The sequence below is a fragment of the Rattus norvegicus genome, chromosome X (genome assembly GCF_036323735.1).
Source record: "Rattus norvegicus strain BN/NHsdMcwi chromosome X, GRCr8, whole genome shotgun sequence".
NCBI classification, from domain to species: Eukaryota; Metazoa; Chordata; class Mammalia; order Rodentia; family Muridae; genus Rattus; species Rattus norvegicus.
This window is the reverse complement of record NC_086039.1, coordinates 145,921,279-145,937,037: the sequence shown is the minus strand read 5'-3', so window position 1 is coordinate 145,937,037 and position 15,759 is coordinate 145,921,279. Positions and strand designations below refer to the sequence as shown.

The 15,759-nt window shown below is 44.6% G+C and overlaps 1 long non-coding RNA gene across 5 annotated transcripts; it reads left to right on the top strand.

The window, feature by feature from the left end:
* Window positions 1-1,159: 1,159 nt before the first annotated feature.
* On the top strand, window positions 1,160-15,521 carry LOC102546822 (uncharacterized). Of its 5 annotated transcripts, none has more exons than XR_010061508.1 (4): window positions 1,160-1,226; window positions 11,251-11,339; window positions 13,446-13,509; window positions 14,931-15,521. It is a non-coding gene; the product is annotated as an uncharacterized LOC102546822 (long non-coding RNA). The 5 variants fall into 5 exon arrangements; XR_005498324.2 differs by lacking the exon at window positions 1,160-1,226 and adding an exon at window positions 3,182-3,464; XR_010061506.1 differs by lacking the exon at window positions 1,160-1,226 and adding an exon at window positions 5,506-5,743.
* Window positions 15,522-15,759: the final 238 nt, after the last annotated feature.

Below are 15,759 nucleotides of genomic sequence, written 5' to 3'. Positions count from 1 at the left end.
ACAGCTAGGATTATAGAGCCCTTGTACAATGTCAAAGGGAAAAATTCCTTCACATTCTCAATATTTTCTTCTCCCCTCACATTGCGGAATGTGAGGACACTTTCCACTCTGCTATTGTATTTGAGCACTAGAATCCTACAGTTACAGGACTAGTGGTGGGCCAGTGCCCCTTGGGACTTATACTCAGGTATCCTTGCCATTGTGAGACTGTTAAGGTGGTGATTCTTTTGTAAGGCGTGAAGGACAGGTAACCTAGTGAATAGTATACTGTGTAATACTGACTAGGGAGAGGAGCTGGAGATGAGGTATTGGTGTCTAGTGTGAAATCTTTCAGCGAAAGAGCTTTTCACTCAGTCCCAGAGCTAGGGGGCGCTCGAGTCCAGACAGGGCAGTCCCTTTACTCAGAGGGAGCAGTGTCTGTGGTGGCTTGTACTGGATTCCCAGAGCCATCAGGAAATCTGAAAATGGTAATGCTCTTTGTGATTGCAGCGGGATGTGGCCAATCAGAAATAAAAGTCTGGGAGTCAAGGCTAGTTCAGTGCTGACCAAGGAAGTGGGAGCAGAGAGGTGGACACAGGAGAAATGGAAAGGAGACTTAATACTCCATATACAAACAAGTGGAGCTAAAGTCTGAGGTACCCAGAGTGTTTACCCTGTGAGGAGGCAGACACTGTCCTTGCACCAATTCCATTCCCTCTGTCTCCTAGGCAAATTAATAACAGTGGTGATTTTATTTTTACTTTGTAGCAATAGGATAGCAGCAAACACAGAGTTCTGGGAATTCTACTGTGATCAGTAGGAACCAGAGAGGTGAAAAGATCAGGAAATACTGAGGAATGTGAGGAACCGGTCTTCTCTGCTACTGTATTTGAAGGCCACAATAATACAATGTCAGACCCAGTGTGTGTACAGTGACTATTGGGTCTTATAATGTGTCCCCTGTGTGTTGGTAGTCCTATACAGACTGTGAAGTTTTTTTGTGCTGGGGTGGTATGCTGATCAAAAAGTGAGTTCTTCCGGTAGAATACTGGGTATATGTGTGTCTTGTGGGCTGGGTTGGAGGTTATAGTTGGGGCCACGTGGGAGATCTTGCTGAAAAAGAGCTTTTCATTCAGCCCCAGAGGTAGGGGGCGCTAGAGTCCAGGCTCCGGAGTCGGTTACCCAGAGGGAGCCTTATCTGTGGTGGCTTGTAGTGGATGCCCAGCGACATCAGTAATCTGAAAATGGTGAGCCATTTTGTGATTGTAGTAGGAGCCCTGTGAGAAAGAAAACTCTGGGAAGTTTAGCGTAGTTCTTTCTTCACCAAAAAGGAGGGAGCTTAACGGTGGATCCAGTTTTCTAGTCCCCCAGAAAAATAGCTGGGGTTAAACTCCAGTAATTCCAGGCCATTTATGTATAAATAACCAGATACTGTCTCATACCTGCTTCCCTGTGTCCATGAGAAAGATTGAGAATGGTGAGGTTTCTTAACTGGGTGAGAGTAGGTTTGTCTGCAACAAAATTGAAGTTCCGGAATTTCTGCTGCTTTTACTAGAAACCTGGGAGATCTGTAGGGAATCATGGGAATGTTATGGAACTTGAGGTTACTTTCCTTCCACTCTGCAATTGAATAGGGGCAGTAGAATCCTAGCTGAGCATACACAGTGGTAGACCTGTTCCTCTGGGGACATATACTGGGTTTCCTGTCCTTTTGTAGCCCTTATAAGGGTGGTGAAGATTTTTTGACCTAGGGTGGTATGCAAATTATGAAATCAGTTCTAAAGGAAAAAATACTGAATGGTGGGGAGAAGATGGAGGGGGGACTGGTTGTCAGATTTAGGGCCGCTTGGAGGATCTTGCAGAGAAAGAACTTTGCACTTGACTCCTCAGGTAGGGGGCGCTAGAGTTCGGGCCGCACAGACCCTTTACCCTGTGGGTGCAGTGTCTGTGGTGGCTTGTACTGGATGCCCAGCGCCATCTACAAATCTGAAAATGGTGAGTCTTTTTTTATGGCAGCCTGAGGCCAGTCAGAAACAAAATTGTGGGACATTTAGGATAGTTCTTCCTTCACCAATGAGGAGGGAACAGATCAGTAGATCCAGCTTTCTTATCCCCCTGAAAAATGGGTGTGGTTAAATTCCTGTCTTCCCAGACTATTTATCTGTGAGGAACCAGAGACTGTCTTGCCTCATACCTGCTTCCCTGTGTCCCTGAGACCCGCAGAGAATAGTCAGGATATTTTGTGTGCGTGGTGGTGGTAGGTTAGTCTGAAAATAAAACGTTCTAGACTTTCTGTGTTTTCAGTAGGAACACGAAGGGGGGAGGGGAAGCCGGGGGAATATTGTGGAATGTGAGGACACTTTCCACTCTCTTATTGTATTTGAGCACTAGAATCCTAGAGGTACAGGCCCAGTGGTGGGCCAGTGCCCCTTGGGACTTATACTCAGGTATCCATGCTATTGTGAGACTGTTAGGGTCGTGATTCTTTTGTAAGGGGTGAAGGGCAGGTGTCCTGGTGAATAGTATACTGTGTAACACTGACTAGGGAGAGGAGCTGGAGATGAGGTATTGGTGTCTAGTGTGAAATCTTTCAGGGAAAGAGCTTTTCACTCACTCCCATAACTAGGGGGCGCTCGAGTCCAGACAGGGCAGTCCCTTTACTCAGAGGGAGCAGTGTCTGTGGTGGCTTGTACTGGATTCCCAGAGCCATCAGGAAATCTGAAAATGGTAATGCTTTTTGTGATTGCAGCTGGATGTGGCCAATCAGAAATAAAAGTCTGGGAGTCAAGGCTAGTTCAGTGCTGACCAAGGAAGTGGGAGCAGAGAGGTGGACACAGGAGAAATGGAAAGGAGACTTAATACTCCATATACAAACAGGTGGAGCTAAAGTCTGAGGTACCCAGAGTGTTTACCCTGTGAGGAGGCAGACACTGTCCTTGCACCAATTCCATTCCCTCTGTCTCCTAGGCAAATTAATAACAGTGGTGATTTTATTTTTACTTTGTAGCAATAGGATAGCAGCAAACACAGAGTTCTGGGAATTCTACTGTGGTCAGTAGGAACCGGGGAGGTGAATAGGAGGTCAGGAAATACTGAGGAATGTGAGGGAACTGTCTTCTCTGCTACTGTATATAGAAGCTAGAAAAATACAAGATCAGACCACTGTGTGAACAGTGAATCTTGGGTCTTTTACTGGTCCCCTGTGTGTTGGTAGCCCTATAAGGACAGCGAAGTTTTTTGTGCTGGGGTGGTATGCTGATCACAAAGTGAATTCTTCTGGTAGAATACTGGGTATATGTGTGTTGTGGGCGGGGTTGGAGGTTCCTGTTTGGGTCCACTTGGGAGATCTTGCTGAAAAAGAGCTTTTCATTCAGCCCCAGAGGTAGGGGGCGCTAGAGTCCAGGCTCCGGAGTCGGTTACCCAGAGGGAGCCTTATCTGTGGTGGCTTGTAGTGGATGCCCAGCAACATCCCTAATCTGAAAATGGTGAGTCATTTTGTGATTGTAGTAGGAGCCCTGTGAGAAAGAAAACTCTGGGAAGGTTAGCATAGTTCTTTCTTCACCAAAAGAGAGGGAGCTTAACGGTGGATCCAGTTTTCTAGTCCCCCAGAAAAATAGCTGGGGTTAAACTCCAGTAATTCCAGGCCATTTATGTATAAATAACCAGAGACTGTCTCATACCTGCTTCCCTGTGTCCATGAGAAAGATTGAGAATGGTGAGGTTTCTTAAATGAGTGAGAGTAGGTACGTCTGCAACAAAATTGAAGTTCCGGAATTTCTGCTGCTTTTACTAGAAACCTGGGAGATCTGTAGGGAATCAAGGGAATGTTATGGAACTTGAGGTTACTTTCCTTCCACTCTGCAATTGAATAGGGGCAGTAGAATCCTAGCTGAGCATACACAGTGATAGACCAGTTCCTCTGCGGACATATACTGGGTCTCCTGTCCTTTTGTAGCCCTATAAGGGTGGTGAAGATTTTTTGACCAAGGGTGGTATTCAAATTACGAAATCAGTTCTAAAGGAAAAAATACTGAATGGTGGGGAGAAGATGGAGGGGGGACTGGATGTCAGAGATGGGGCTGCTTGGAGGATCTTGCAGAGAAAGAACTTTGCACTTGACTCCTCAGGTAGGGGGCGCTAGAGTTCAGGCCGCACAGACCCTTTACCCAGATGGTGCAGTGTCTGTGGTGGCTTGTACTGGATGCCCAGCGCCATCTGCTTATCTGAAAATGGTGAAGTATTTTGCGATTAAAGTGGGCGGGGACCAGTGAGACAAAAAAGTCTGGAATTTGTACTTAGGTCAGTGCTGATCAAGGAGGAAGGAGCAGACAGGTGGATGCTGGTGAAATAGTTAAGAGTCTTGCACTCTACATAGAAACAGGTAGAACTAAAGTCCGAGGTGCCCAGGGTGTTTACCCTGTAAGGAGCAAAACACTGTCCTTGCTCCAACTCCCTTCCCTCTGTCCCCTAGGCAAACTGATAAGGATTAAGATTTTATTTTTACATTGTGGCAATAGTTTAGCAGCATGAACTAAGTTCCTGAAATTCTGCTGTGGTCAGTAGGAACCAGGGAGGTGGGTAGGAGGGCAAGAAATACTGATGAAGGTGAGGGAACTTTCTACTCACCCATTGTAAAGGGACCTAGAATAATATGTGTGCAGTCCCAGTGAATGACTAGTGACTCTTGGGGTGTATACTGGGGCTCAGGTGCCTTGCCAGCCTTGTAAGGATGGTGTGGGTTTCTGAACTGGGGTGGGATGGAAATCCAAAATGAGTTCTAGAAAGATTACTGTGTAGTGGGGGTTATTCTGGGGAGCGGCCTGGAAGTTAGAAATAGGGTCACTTTGAAAATCTTGCAGAGAAGGAGCTTTGCATTAAGATACAGTGGTAGGGGGAACGAGTGTCCAGGCTACACAGAGAGCCTTTACCCAGTGGGAACAGTGGCTTGTCCTGGCTGCCCAGTGCCATTTCCATGAAGTAATGTAAACTGGTAAGGCTTTTTGTAATTGCAGCAGGAGGCCATTGAGAAAGGAAAGTCTGGAGGTTTAGACATTTTCTTTCTTGAACAAAGAGGAGGGAACCAAGGGACAGTTTTCCAGTGCCCTATAGAAAAAGGTGGGCCTAAAGTCCAGGCTTCCCAGGCCGTTTATCTGTGAGGAACCCGAGATTGTCCTGCCTCATACCTGCTTCCCTGTGTTTGTGAGGAGGACTAAGAAATATGAAGATTCTGCTGTGTGTGAAGTAGGTTAGTCTGCAAAAAAGTTGACGTTCTGGAATTTCTGCTCTTTTCAGTTAGAATGTGGGTGAGTGGTAGGGCAGCATGGGATTATTCAGGAAGGTAAGGCCACTTTCCACTCCCATAGAAACAAGTGCAGCTAAAGGCTGAGGTGCACAGGGTGTTGACCCTGTGGGGAACCAGACACTGTCCTTGCTCCAACTCCCTTCCCTCTGTCCCCTAGGGAAACTGATAAGGCTGAAAATTTTATTTTTTCTTTGTAGCAATAGGATAGCAGCAAACACAAAGTTCTGGGAATTCTACTGTGGTCAGTAGGAACCGGGGAGGTGAATAGGAGGTCAGGAAATAGTGAGGGATGTGAGGGAACTCTCTTCTCTGCTACTGTATAGGGAAGCTAGAATAATAAATGCTCAGACCCAGTGTGTGACCAGTGAGTGACTCTTTGTTCTTATACTGGGGCTCCTGTGCCTCGGTAGCCCTAGAAGAATGGTGAAGTTTTTTGTGCTGGGGTGGTATGCTGATCACAAAGTGAGTTCTGACTGGTTGATTGCTGAGTGGATTTGTGTTGTGGAGCACCTGGACTTGAGGGATTGGGGCTTCTTGGGAGATCTTGGTGAGACAGAGCTTTTCATTGTGCCCCACAGTTAGGAGGAGCTAGAGTCCAGCCTGCACAGTCTCTTTACCCACAGGTAGCTGTGTCTGTGGTAGCTTGTACTGGCTGCCCAGAGCAATTCTGATAATCTGGTAATGGTGAAGCTTTCTGTGACTGATGTGGGGGCCAGGCACAAAGAGAAGTCTTGTCATTTATGGTAGTTCTTTCCTGACCAATGAGGAGGGAGCAGAGTACTGGATCCACTTTTCCAGTCCCCCAAAGAAACAGGAGGGGCTAAAGTCCAGATTCCCAGGCTGTTTATCTGTGAGGAACCAGAGACTGTCCTGCCTCATGCCTGCTTCCCTGTGTCTGTGAGAAGGACTGAGAAGGGTGAGGGTTCTTGCTTGTGTGAAAGTAGGTTAGTTTGCAAAGAAGAAGCTCTGGAATTTCTGTTGCTTTCAGTAGGCATTGGGGGAGGTTGGTAAGGAAGCAAGCAAGGGAATATTGAGGAATGTGAGGTTACTTTACACTCTGCAATTGTATAGGTGCACTAGAAACCTTGCTGTGAATGTCCAGTTGTAGGTCAGTGGCCCTGGGGTTTATACTCTGGTCCCTGTGCTGTTGTTGTACACTATAAGTGTGGAGATTCTTTTTGTGATGGGGTCGTGGGCAGGTCATCTCGTGAGTTGTGTAGTGTGTAATACTGACTGGTGTGAGGAGCTGGAGATCAGGTATTGGTGTCTGTTGGGAGATCTTCCAGGTTGATCGACAATATGTGCAGTTAGTGTGGTGGTTTTTACTAGGTGCCCAGAAACATTCTAGTAATCTGAAAATAGTTTTTGTCAAGTTCTTTGTCATGCCTGACATAAAGAGAAGCCTGGAAATTTAGGTTTATTGAGTACTGACCAAAGAGGAGGGAACACATAGGTGGATCCTAGGTAAATAGAGTCTTTCTGTCCCCCATGGAAATGTATGGAACTAAAGTCCAAGTTTCTTAGGCTGTTTATTCTCTGAGAGCCAGAGAATGTCCTAGCTTGTACCTGTTTCCCTGTGTCACAGAGGCTGATTCAGAAAGGTGAGGATTTTTGTGTGTGTGGCAGTAAGTCAGCCAAAAACCTATTTCTGAAATGTCTTTTCTTTTCACTATGAACCAGAGATGTGGGTAGGGGAGCAAGGAAATATGGAGGAACATGAAGGAACTTCCCACTCTGCTTTGTATAGCCATGATGCCAGAATCCTATTTCTTCAGGCTCAGTTAAATGGGCCTTGGGTTTTAAACAGGAGTCCCTGAGCCTTGGGAGCCTTCTAAGGATGCTGAAGCATTTGTGCTTGGGTGGAATGCGGATCACAAAGTGAGTTCTTCTGATACAATATGGAGTTTAGGGGCAGGCTGGAGGTTCCCGGTCCGGGCCACATGGCGGTAATTATTGTGACCTTTCCATTCAGTCCCAGAGGTAGGGGGCGCCAGAGGCCCGGCAGTACAGGCCGTTTACCTAGAGGGCAGTGTGTATGTGCGTGGTGGCGGGGCGTTGGGAGTGTGGACGGCGGTTGTACTGGATGCCCTGCTTCATCAGGAAATTGAAAGTGGTGAGGCTTTTTATGATGGCAGTGTGAGTAGGCCAGTCAGAAAGAAAGGTCTAGAAGCTTTGGCTCCTTTAGTGAAGACTAAGTGGGGGGAGGGGCAGACAGGTGGATGCTGCGGAAACAGAAGGAAGTCTCCAGAAACAGGTGTAATTAAGTCCAAGGCTTCGGGGCTGTGATGAACCAGAGACTGTGGTTGTTTGCATTGGCTTCCCCATATAATTTGGCCCACTCTTAAGGGTGAGGAGTTTTTTGAGTGTGGCAGTAATTTACCCAGCAGAAACGAAGTTCTGGAATTTGTTCTGTTGTCAACAAGTACCAGGGAGATGGGGAGGGGAGAAGGAAATATTGAGAAGGTGAAGGAATTTTCTCCTTTGACATTGTACGGCTTTATCATCCTAGCTGTCCAGACTCAGTGAGTGCCCAGTGACTCTTGGGGCTTATACTGGGGTTCCTGTGCCATAAGAATGTGTTCATAAGAATGGTGAACCCTTTTGTGGTGGGATAGTATGCAGACCACAAAGTGAGTTCTTCTGGTAGAATATGGTGTGTGGATATGGACTGGCTGTTCTGTGTTGGGGCCGCATAGTGGATCATGTGGAGTAAATGCTTTCAATTCAGCCTCAGTGTAGGAGGCGCTAGAGTCCAGACAGCACAGATGCTTCACCCAGAGGGTGCAGTGTCTGTGGTGGCTTGTACTGGATGCCCAGCGCCATCTACAAATCTGAAAATGGTGAGGCTTTTTGTGATTGGAGTGGGATGAGGCCAGTCAGAAAGAAAAGTCTGGAAGTTTCAGCATGGCGTGGGAGCAGACAGGTGGATACTGGGGAAATGGAAATGAGGCTCCCACTCCATGTAAAATAATGTGGGGCCAAAGACCAGTCTTCCTGTGTTGTTTATGTTGTGATGATCCAGTAACTGTCCTGGCTTCTACTGGATTCCCTGTGTCACTGAGGCTGCCTTAGAAAGGTGAAGATTTGGGGGCCTGGGGCGGCAGCATGGGTCGGGGTGGGGGGTTCGGCAATAGTTTACTGAGAAAAAAAAAGTTCAAAGACTTCTGCTGTTATCACTATCAATCACGGAGTTATGCAATGGAGCAAGGGAATACGCAGGAAGGTAAAGGTACTTTCTACTCTGATATTGAACGGAGGCGCTAGAATCTTAGCTATGGAGGCCCAGTGAGTGCCCAGTGACTTCTGGGGCTTATATTGGAGTCCCAGTGCCTTGGTAAAATGATATGAATCATGAAGCTTTTCGTGATGAGTTGATATGGAGATCACAAAGTGTGTTCTTCTGGTAAAATATGGGGGTTGGGGGTGGGCTCAACGTTCAGGTTGGGCAACATAGTAGATCTTATGAAGGAAAAGCCTTCCTTCAGGCTCAGACATAGAGGGCGCTAGAGTCCAGGCTGCACAGAACCTTTACCCAGAGGGGGCAGTGTCTGTGGTGACTTGTACTGGATTCCCAGTGCCATCTGCTAATCTGAAAATGGTGAGATATTTTGTGATGGCGGCGGAGGAGGCCATTGAGAAAGAAAAGTCTGGAAGTTGTGGCTAGGTCAGTGCTGACCAAGGAGGAAGGAGCAGACAGGTGGATGCTGGGGAAATAGTTAGGAGTCTTGCACTCCGCATAGAAACAGGAGGAACTAAAGTGAAATGTCCCCGGCCTGTTTGCCCTGTGAGGAGCCAGAGCGTGTACTTGCTCCCACTGCCTTCTGACTAACGTTTAGGCATACTGAAGAAGGTGAGGCGAGTGTGGTAATAATAGCAAAATCGAAGTTATGGGATTTCTGCTGTTGTCAGTAGGAAGCTTGAGGCAGGTAGGAGGGCAGGAAATATTGAGTGAAGAACAAAGGTAAAGTATCTTTCCACTGTGCCATTGTATAGTGTACACAAGAAACCTAGATGTGCAGGCCAGTGAATGCGCAGTGACTCTAGGGGCTTATTATACTGGGGCTCCTGTGCCTCGGTAGCCCTAGAAGGATTGTGAAGGTTTTTGTGCTGGGGTGGTATGCTGATCACAAAGTGAGTTCTGACTGGTTGATTGCTGAGTGGATTTGTGTTGTGGAGCACCTGGAGTTGAGGGATTGGGGCTTCTTGGGAGATCTTGGTGAGACAGAGCTTTTCATTGTGCCCCACAGTTAGGAGGAGCTAGAGTCCAGCCTGCACAGTCTCTTTATCCACAGGTAGCTGTGTCAGTGGTAGCTTGTACTGGCTGCCCAGAGCAATTCTGATAATCTGGTAATGGTGAAGCTTTCTCTGACTGATGTGGGGGCTAGGCACAAAGAGAAGTCTTGTCATTTATGGTAGTTCTTTCCTGACCAATGAGGAGGGAGCAGAGTACTGGATCCACTTTTCCAGTCCCCCAAAGAAACAGGAGGGGCTAAAGTCCAGATTCCCAGGCTGTTTATCTGTGAAGAACCAGAGACTGTCCTGCCTCATGCCTGCTTCCCTGTGTCTGTGAGAAGGACTGAGAAGGGTGAAGGTTCTTGCTTGTGTGAAAGTAGGTTAGTTTGCAAAGAAGAAGTTCTGGAATTTCTGTTGCTTTCAGTAGGCATTGGGGAGGTTGGTAAGGAAGCAAGCAAGGGAATATTGAGGAATGTGAGGTTACTTTACACTCTGGAATTGTATAGGTGCACTAGAAACCTAGTTGTTCAGGCCAAGTCATTGGCCCATGGCCCTGGGGCTTATTCTGAGGTCCATGTGCAATTGGGGAACTGTAAGAGTGTAAGGGTGGCAATTCTGTTTGTAAAGGCATCATGGGCAGGTCACCTAGTGAGTTTTGTAGTGTGTAATACTGACTGCTCAGAAGAGCTCCAGATGAGGTGTTTGTGTCTGGTGTGAGATCTTCAGGAGACCAAACTTTCCATTTAGCCCCTTAGGTTGGGGACACTAGAGTCCTGGTTATCCAGGCCACTTGCCCTGGTGAAGCAGTAACTTGTGGCTTGTACTTATTGAATGCCTAGGGCCTTAGTGACACTTTTTGTGAGTACCATGGGAGGCAGATCAAAAAGAGAAGTCTGGAAGTTTAGGCTAGTTCTTTCCTGATCAAAGAAGAGCGAGCATAGAGGAACATCCTGAAGAAGTAAAAAGGTTTTTCCAGTCCTCTACTGAAACGGGTGGGGCTAAAGTCCGAGGCTGCTAGTCTGTTTACCCTGTGAGGATCCTGTGAATGCTCTGGCTCATATTGGTTTTCTTGTGTCCCTGAGGCAGCCTGATAAGAGTGAGGATTTCTGTGAGTGGGTAGTTGGTGAGTTAGTAATTACAAAATTCTTTAATTCTGCTTTTTTCAGTACCAACTGGGGAGGTATATAGAGGAACAATGGAACACTGAGGAAGCAAATTTTCTATCTGCCATTAATGTTGGTTGCTAGAATCCTAACTGTGCAGGCTCAGTGTAGGTGGTGCTAGAATTCAGGCTGCCCGGACAATTTACCCAGAGGGAGCAGTGAGTATGGTGCATTTACTGGTTGCCCAGCTCCATAGTTGCAATCAGTAAATAATGATGCTTGGGGTGAATTGTGGGAGGCCAGTCAGAAAGAGAAGAATGGCAATTTAGGCTAGTTAAGTACAATGAGGTGTGATGGTAGAAGGGGATCCTGAGGAAGTAGAATCTTCCAGTTCTTCAAAAAAAAAGTGGAAGGAAGAGTCAGGACTGCCTAAACTGCTAACCAATTAAGTGGCCATTGACACTCATGGCCCAGTGTTGTGTGGTATTCTGGAGATGGTGAGGCTGTTTTACTTTTCTGAACTTCGGTCATAGGAGCAAAGCTCCCAGGTATTGGGAAACATTGGGAAATGTTAATGGAAGTGGGCAGAGAATGACAAGATGCTGTGATAATTGGTTACCTTCCTCTCCACAGATATAGAAGGTATCAGTCCCACCTTTTCTAGCAGTCACTAGAGAGACTCCTGGGCAATTTTTTGGATTTCATCTTATTGCCTGAAGGAAGTGAGTATTTTTGTTTGCTGTATTCCTTTGTGAGGGAACTAGACTCAAATCACTAAGAGTAGTATATCTTCCCATACAAATCACTAAGAGTAGTGTATCTTCCCATAGAAATCACTAAGAGTAGTGTATCTTCCCATAGAAATCACTAAGAGTAGTATATCTTCCCATAGAAATCACTAAGAGTAGTATATCTTCCCATAGAAATCACTAAGAGTAGTGTATCTTCCCATAGAAATCACTAAGAGTAGTATATCTTCCCATAGACTGATCTCATGGAGGTTCCAGGGAGTCTACAATTTCCTGATTTCAGAGGCTGAGGGAGGTGAAACTTCATTTTTTAAATAAAATATGATTACACACATTTCACTTTCTATTTATTCCCTCCATCCCCACATGCATTGTCTCACATGGCCCCAGAACCATTTTCTTTCATTATCTTTTATATATACTTCTAAATATATAAATTTAATTTTCTTAGTCTGTCTACATTTTCCTGTATATATTTGCATATATCTATGTACAGGACATATATATATGTATATATATTCAGATAGATAGATATCTATACACATGATAGATATAGATATAGAGATAGAGATAGAGATAGAGATAGAGATAGAGATAGAGATAGAGATATAGATATAGATATAGATATAGATATAGATATGAATTAATGGCTAATCTTGGTACTGTAGACCCTCATAAGTTGCTTCTATTTCCTAGCTATTAATAATACAGTGATGGGGCTACAGTAGTGGCCCAGTGGACAAGAGCATGTGTTGCTCTCATTGAGGAGTCAGCTTCGATTCCCAGCAAATACTGCAGCACCCAACTGTTAGTAACACAAGTTTCAGGAAATCCAATCCTCCCTTCTGAACCCCATAGGCACAAGGCATATATGTAGTAAACATATATACCTGGAGGCAAATCATTTATGCTCATACAATGAACGACATAATAAAAACCTAATCGAGTAAAATAAACAAAGATTGCCAACAATCACACCTGAACCAGTATCTATGGAGTAGGATGTCAAATCCTTAGAGCATGTGCCAAAAATTACACAGTTAAATCTTATGGTAGATTTTTTTAAACTTTTTAAGAATTCACTGTACTGGGTTCCAAAGTGCTGTGCTTGTTTGCAATCCCATCAACAGGGAATGAAGGCTCCTTTCCCCCAAATTTGTCTCTAAAAACCATTGTTGTCAATTGTTCTTCTTGTTTTATCTTAGACATTCTAAATTAAAATGAAATATTAATGTAGTTTTAATTCCTGTCCCTAGTATAAAATAATCCTAGAAAGAGTAGGTTCCAGAACGATCCAGTCCCTTCTGCTAATCATGAGTAGATGATGTTGTTCTGAGTCTGGCAGTCTGAGAATGAGCAATGGTAGGTCACTATGTTTCTGACTGTGATAAAATTAAAGACTTTTGAAGTGCACTGAGGACATTTCTTCCAAATTTCATCCTTCTGCTGAAAAAGTAGGATCCTACAATTTGTGGATACTTCATGTTTTTATCTGTAGAAAGATACAGGCTTGGATGGATAGATGGAACTGTCACTACCTTCATAAGATCTCCTAGAATTGAATGGGCTGGAGTGGTTCAGGATGGTGAGGTCTTAGATCACCAACCCAGAGTATGATTAGACATCATTACAATAAATATGAACACTTCTGACATAAATATTAGTTTCAGCACAGTATAACTGACCTTAGTAAGGGAAGTATGTCAGAGAGGTGGAAGAACGCCTTGATTATCATATGTGACATCAACAGAGGGAGATGTTTTAAGATCAGTCAAGAGCCAAGGTAAGGGCAAGTCACTGTGCATACTAATGGTAACTTCCAACCCACATAAGGTGAGCCCTGTCCCTGATGTCAAGTCTTAGAGGGGATGGACAGAAATGATCAGGTGTAATATGTTCATATCTCGCCCAGAAGTGAGGCCATAGATTCAAGTGATACTGGAAGGTGGGAGAAAAAGTCAGGACTAAAAATAAGTATCTTGAAAGATATCTAAGGGCAGTACCTCAGCAGAACAGATGAGATCAAGTCCTATGTAGAACATCCCTTCTTATAGAATTCCTTCATATTTTTCTTTATAGATTCTTGAAAGTCTGACAACAATTCATCAGAGAGGAAGCTGTGGGGGTTAAGACAAAGAACTAGGTGAGTATGAAAATACTTCTGAACTAATGGAACTAAAGGGTTTGGTACCTTCTGTTCTTGGCCATTGAAGAGCATTGGGAAATGATCCAATATGTGTTATTTCTTTTAATAGTAGGAGAGATCACTTAGAGAGCTGAGATTTATGTTTAATTAGACATTCATGCCATGGTTCAGACTATGAAGTGTAAAGAATAAGGAAAGAGGAAAGACTGAGGGATTCCACACTGTAGGCAACACAGGCTCGAACTTCTGCTCTCTCTGCCTTGGAAATCTCAGCCTGTACTTTTCAGGCAAGTGAAGAATTGGCTTTGAAGAAGGGACAGTATCTGTTGCAGCAGAGAGAGAAATCCTAGATTCTGACAAGATTTCAGTAAAGACCTTAGTAATTGCACAGGACACAATTTTGCCTTCTAGGAGGGAAGGTGTCTTCTGCTTTATACCTGCCTTGCCTCCAGCCAAGACCTCTGGGTGGATGCATTCACAATTAGTTTATGCATTCTCACTTCCATTTTATTGCCCACAAATAGTGAAGACTTATTTTGAGTAGGCAGACCAAAGCCAACAGAGGAGGAAGTCTCACTTCTGATGTCAGCATGAGGAATAAATCTACCACTCCCTGAGAAAAGGTCAAATTCCCTATAGAATGTGGCCAGTCCTTATTGTATTCCAGAGAGAACCTGGAAATGTTTGTTTCGAGATACAAATCCCTACTGTATTCTTTTTTTAAATCTCAGTAACTCAGAAATACCCATTGTTTTATTGTTTGAAAAATATGTTTTTACCTAATGTTTGAATTGGTCAGATACCTTCTCTGTTCTCCTATTCTCCCTATTTTCTTGGACCCTATCTCCCCCCTTCTCGTTATTCCCCTATGCCCTATCCTCTCAACTTCATGGACAAACAACAACAACAACAACAACAACAACAACAACAACAACAACAACAAAACTGAGTGGACTTAGTGCTGTCTGTATGTGCCTAGGTCTATGATCATCTTTGAGGAGCTGCAGTCCTGAGGAAAAAAACTGACCCTCCTTCTCAGAGCAGCCACCAGTAGCCCCTCAGATAGAGAACTCTATAAGCCACTCCTCTATACATGGTGGGATTTGAGCTGCTTGATTTTTGTGCAGCTCTTTCATAGGAAGGCCCAACACTCTGAGTTCATGTGTAAAGAGGCTCTGTTGTCTGGTAAATACTGTTTCACTGCTGGCATTCTCTCCCTCTGGCCCTAATCTTTTATCCCAAGATAAACCCTGAGCTTTCCTAGGAGGGGTGTGCTACAGATGCCCCATTTAAAACTGAGCACTGCATAGTCTCTCATTTACCTGCAGAAAAGTTCTGTAAGGTGGCTTTTTTCAGAGTTATCTGATGCAAACTTTTCAGCTGAGGCCATTTACACTATTTCTCTTTTCCCTTTTAAGATCTCTTCGCCCAAATTTCTGCCTACTGCCAATAAGGGTCATCATGCTTCATCACAGAGGTTGTTCAGGTCTCGGCTTTGAACGAGATTTTCTGGACCCAGTTGACTCACCGGGCACATTGATTTTACTGATTCCTGTGGATGACTTGGAAGATGATGTGGAAGAAATAATCGAAATATATGAAGATTCGGGGAATGATAGTGGAGAGGTAGAGGAGGAGGAAGCTGAACAGGAAGGGGCTGTGGAGGAGGAGGAGGTGGAAGAGGTGGAGGAGGAAGAAATAGAGCTGGAAATAGGAAAATATATTGAAGAGAATGAGGAATAGAAATGAGAAATTAAAAAAAGAGGAGGAGAAAGAGGAGGAGAAAGAGGAAGAGGGGGAAGAGGAGGAAGAGGAGGAGAAAGAGGAGGAGGGGGAAGAGGAGGAGGAGGAGAAAGAGGAGGAGGAGGGGGAGGAGGAGGAGGAAGAATAAAAGGAGGAAGAAGAAGATTCAATGCAATGTACCTTTATTTGCTAAGCTCATGCAAGGAAACAAGAAAATGTTAATAAATCTTAATAAAATTTGCTTACTGGTTCATTTACTTAACAAATATGAGTTGAGTATTTTGTCTTTGGGAAATACTGCAAATTTGAGGGGAGGTAAATAAAAAAATTAAGACACTTCCAAGCACATGCATTGTTTTTACCACACAGGTCCAAAGATTTCCTGGACAGAAGGGTACAAATGTATCCTATCATATAAAGCATTTTTTGGATGTAGAGCTCTTTCCCTCATTGGTTTGTCTCTTCTCACATACTCTATGTAACAATAACAAAACTCAGAAGAAA